The following is a 5,375-nucleotide window of genomic DNA, read 5'->3' as shown; positions in this document are numbered from 1 at the left end:
TTATCATTTTATGATACATATTATAAGAAAATGATATATTAAAACTACACTAAAGAAAGAGAAAGGAGACATCAGAAGGCTAGCAAAGAAAGGAATAAAATCTTGTGACTGCTCAGAGTCCTGACACAGCTGGACCTATGATTGTTCATTAATTAGAAACAACCACATGAGACCGATCAAAGATGCACCTGTTGGTAAATCATCTCCAGATCACATTCCACAGCCATCAGATAGTTATTGTTTACATTTCTTTTCTAAGGCTTCTCAGCTCCTCAGGAGAAAAATCCTAGCAAAAGGATTTTTTAGAAAATATATCTGTGACACTCCCTGCAATGTAAATGGCCCTAAGAGTCACCAAAGCCCCTTCCCATCTGCCCCAAAACCCACCCAAATTCTCTCCAAGCCACACAGCCCGGCCAGGACCTCAAACCCCCATCACAGTCTGCCACAGAAGTCCCCAAACCCCCTCCCAGCACCACAAACACCCCAAGAGCCACAAAAGCCTCTCCCTGTTCCCTCAGGACCCCCCAAACCCCCTCCCACCCCCATGGCACTGACCAGGAGAGGTTGTTGGGCAGGAACATCCCCAGCCAGGAGCAGCTCAGACACTTCAGCAGAGATTTGGGCACTTTGGGGGGACACCCCAAATGGGGAGAGCCCGGCCAGGGACTGGGACAGAACCAGAATTCCTGGAGAACAGACGGGCTCAGGGGGACAAACTCTGCCAGCTGAGCTACAAGATTGTGGCCCCACAGCCCTACAACACCCACATCCTCCTGGATATTGCTCTGAACCCCAAGTTCACCTCCAAATCCCAGTGAAGTGGTGCAGCTTTAGATCTCTTTGTTTAATTTCTTTATTTTTACCTAAATTCTGGGTGTTTTGATGGGATAAAGATGGAAATTATTTAGGTTGGAAAAGACCTCCAAGGATCATCCAGCTATGCTCAATGGCACCAGAAGAAAAAAATGGACAGAGCAGAATTTTTAGGGTGCAAAGATATGTTGAGGGTTCCTTTTATTCCTTTTTACTCAGAGAATTGCTAGGAAACACTAAGAACTGGATACTTAAGAAAACAAAAATGTCATCAAGCTCCAGGAGGAGGGCATCTGGCTGCACTTCTCTTATCTGGGAGCCCAGGCCAGAGCTGTTTCTCCATTTGTGGGTTGGAAATTTAACTCGGGTAGAAACCAATTTTAGATTTAGCTGAAGTCTGCTGTTTAATCTCCTGTAGTCTGTTAACTTGTGTGCTCCCAAAAAAGCCTGCAGAGAAAACAAAGGAGATTCAAGGCTACCTAGAAAGGAATGCAAACATCCAAGCTGAAGAGAGATTAGGAGAGGGGGCCCCCAGTGACCTTGGGGCTGAAGCAGATGGAAAAACTGAATCTGTGTTACAACTACGTGACTGAACAACTGGCAGGCTCATAAAATTTATAAGACAGTTTAATACGTGTGTGCCAGGAAAATAAATGCACAAACATCAGAGGTTTATGTCCAAAAAGGAGACAGAGAAGTCCTTTGACTTTATTTGAATAAAGGGAGATACCATGGGGCATTCCCCTGGGGTCTCTCAAAATTTTGGAGGATGAAGTCTCTTTTTTATCCCAATTTCCCTTCACTCTTTCCCCATTTCTAAGGTACTTGAGAGGTACAGACTTCTCAAAATGCCTGATACCAAAGATTTCCCTCTAACGTAAACTCCCCCCCTTTTAATTTTTAAATTTTATGGAATTTAGTTTCCCCTGTTGTTTCTTTCATCTTTCCACGTGCAGTTCAATTTATCAGCAATCCTAAAGTTTATTTGTAAAAGCAAATAACTTTTTCCATTGATCAGTGGAATCCTTCCCATTGTTTCTTTTAGCTGTCAGTGCTGGTTTTATCTAGCAGCAGACCCACAGCTGGTTTGTAAAGAAAAATTCCACATTCCTCTCATATGCATATGCAAGAAGTTAAAAGGTAAAATAGACTTGGGAATTTTCGGGAGTGCCCATGTCCTTAGGGCAGCACTGAAATCAATCATACTAGCTTTACAGCTTCTACAAATTGTGGGGTTTTTTCTGCAAATTAGGGTCAGCCTCTGCTTGTGAGACTGCAGTGGGACCTTATTGTGAAAAATGTATGTATTTTATGATTGGCTTTTCGCAAATATTCAAATGAATATTATATGTGTTGTGTTAGAAAGTAATGCTGTAATAATTTTCTTAAGTACTGTGTTAAATATAGTTTTAGGTTATAAAAATGTTAAAATAGAAACTATGCTATGTAGGATACTCTTTTTAAAGAAAGGACTCACAGTGAGATAGCAGACACAGGACACCTAAATCTTTCAGAGAAAAAGAATTTATTGCCTTATTATCAGAAGAAACTTCTTCCCACCTCCAAGGATTCAGAGGAAGAAGTTGACAATGACCAGACAAAATCCTGTGTTTGAATGGAATTTATGCATCATGTATGATGTGTATGAATATGCAACAGCCTGTTGTTTTTAAGGGTTAATCCTTTGTTATCCGGTGTCCTTTTTTGGGTTTGTGCTGCCCAGAAAAAGGTACCCGGACATCCGTAACTCTTTGTCTCTATGGTCTTATATTGTCCTAATTCAAATTGTCCAAATTGTTATTACTATAACTGTATTATTATTTTATATAACCATTTTATTACTATTAAACTTTAAAAATTTTAAAAACAAGTGATTGGTGTTTTTCACACTTATTAACACCCACCTCCATAAAAGAGGAGCCCATTGCAGTCTTCCAGGCACCCTGAGCTCAGCTCTCCCTGCCCTGCAGCCACTCTTATAGATACATATTATAAAACTGGCTTTTCACAAATGTAAAAATGGATTTTATATATGTGGTGTTAAAATAACTTTGTTATATAGCTTCTACTTCTGTTGTTAATTAAGGTTAGACATAGTAGTGAAATAGCTGATATAATTATGCTTGTGCTAAAATGCTTGCTTTGGTTGGGATAACATCCATTTGAGAGGAATAGCAGATTTGTCTTTACAAACCAGCTGTGGGTCTGCTGGTAAATAAAACCAGGACTGAAAGATTACAGAAACAATGGGAAGGATTCCACTGATTGATAAATGGGTTAGGTTTGCTGATAAATGAAATTGGACATTAAAAGATGAAAGAAACAATGGGGGAACCCTTAAATTCTGTAAGAATTAAAAATTAAAAGGGAGGGTTATACATTAGAGGGAAATCTTTGTATCAGGTATTTTGGGGAGTCTGTACATCTCAAGTACCTCAGCCAATGGGGAAAGAGAGAAGGGAAATACAGCTGGGAAACTGGGATAAAAAGGAGGCTGCATCCTCCAAAATTTTGAGAGACCCCAGGGGAATACCCCATGGCCTCTCCCTTTATTCAAATAAGTAAAAGGACTCCTCTGTCTCCTTTCTGGACATAAATCTCTGATGTTTGTGGATTAATTTGAACACAGGAAGAGGACTCCTGTGTTCTCTCTAGATCTGCCAACTATCAGCAACCACTGTCTGAAGGCAGAGTGGACCAGGCCCAAAACTGAAGATGATGATATAAAAAGGACTAAAACCACAACTCAGGAATACTCATGCTCTAAAAAGGCAGATCCAAGGACAAGATATGCTAAACAGTTCTTGGAATATGTAAACTGGTTTGGGGGAAAAGTTTACTATGCATAAGGGTCTATAAATATACAAAAGGTTGATGTAAGGGAAAAGGTATTTAAGGGGTATCCCCAGCTGAGTGCCAAGATGCACCTGGCTGTAATAACCTTTGCTCTATGTTCTTTGTTTCCTATTGTTCTTTTTTAAACTTTTTAAATTTTCACAGTAGACTGAAGGTGTTTTTCACACCCCACACCCCCTGCCTGCTGATACATCTTGCCAGCCCAGCCTGGTGCTCCCCAAGCCATGCTGGGGCACCATGATCACCAAACCCACCCCTGTGGGTTTGTGCAGCAGAGCCTCTGTCAATGCTGTAGTTGTTCTTTGTTTGCTTTATTATACACACCAGTGAAGAACTGTTATTCCTATTCCCATATCATTGCCTGAGAGCCCCTTAATTTCACAATTCTAATAATTCAGAGGAAGGGGGTTTACATTTTCCATTCCAAGGAGGGTCCTGCCTTCCTTAGCAGACACCTGTCTTTCAAACCAAGACAAGGTAAAAAATCAGCTCTTTCCAAGGAGTTTCCAATATGGAGCTGAGACCCAATGGATGTTCCTGCCCCAGCATTGAGTCAGATGCTTACAGGGATCCAGGATGATGTGCAGACCACCAGCCAGGGGTCTTCCCAACTTGGATTATTGGGAATGTGGATCAGCAGGGCTTTTCTAACTTGGATTATTGGGAATGCTCTCCCTGGGCACCTGCAGCTCTCTGCAGCAAGGATTCTCTGATGGGGGAGGAAGCTGGAGCAGTGCATGAAGCTCCTCCTGCAGCAGGGGCACTTGCAGGGCTTCCCTTAGCGGTGCCTCCACTGGTGTTTTTTCAAGACTGAGCTGGTCCTGAACCTCTGCCCACACTCCGGGCACTCGTGGGACCTCTCCCCGGTGTGGATGCGCCGGTGCCTGGTGAGGTGGGAATTGTGCTTGAAGCCCTTCCTGCAGACAGGGCCCTCCCTGTATGGTCCTAGTTGAACCCAGTTGTCCCTTCTGTAGTCCCAGTCACTACCCATATGATCCCAGTCCCTCCCAGCATGGTCCCACTCACTACCAGTTGCCCCCAGCGTGGTCCTGGTTGCTCCCAGTGTGGTTCCAGTCCCCCCAGTATGGTTCCAGACACTCCCAGTATATCCCAGTTGCCCCCAGCAGGTCTGCAGTCATTTCCAGCCACTGCCAGTGGCCCCAGTAAGGTGTTAGTTATCCCAGTATGATCCCCCAGTTATGCCCAGTATATCCCAGTTGCCTCCAGCATGCAACCAGTCCTTCCCAGTTCCTCCAGTTTGCTTGCAACATCAAGGAGGAGGGAGGGAAGGGCGGGGATGGAAGAGGAGAAGGAGGAGGGGTTAGAAGGGAGGAGGAGGGGGGATGGTAGAGGAGGGGGAGGAAGAGGAGGGACAAAGGAGCATCAAGGAAAGAAGAGAACCACGCGGTCGACCCTTCCCTGAATTCGCGGCCCCCACCCGTGGGATCATTGACCCACCCCCACCCCGCAGGTAAACCTGGAGAGGGAGCTCAGCTGAGATATCCCGGGGGGTCCCTGGGTTGGGTTTTTCTGGGGGGATGTTTGGAGAATGAAGAAGTCCAAGGCTGAGCGGAAAAGGCCCCTTGGGGGGACATCGCGGGGGTGGCGATGGCGGCTGCCGGCAGAGGCAGCCTGGAGGAGCAGAGCCCTGTGTCCCCCAGGAGCCCAAAGTGGGGAGCCCAGAGAGGGGGGAGCGCCGCCAT

This window comes from Melospiza melodia, unplaced genomic scaffold, assembly GCF_035770615.1.
Source record: "Melospiza melodia melodia isolate bMelMel2 unplaced genomic scaffold, bMelMel2.pri scaffold_62, whole genome shotgun sequence".
In the NCBI taxonomy this organism is placed as follows: Eukaryota; Metazoa; Chordata; class Aves; order Passeriformes; family Passerellidae; genus Melospiza; species Melospiza melodia.
This window is presented reverse-complemented; position numbering follows the sequence as displayed.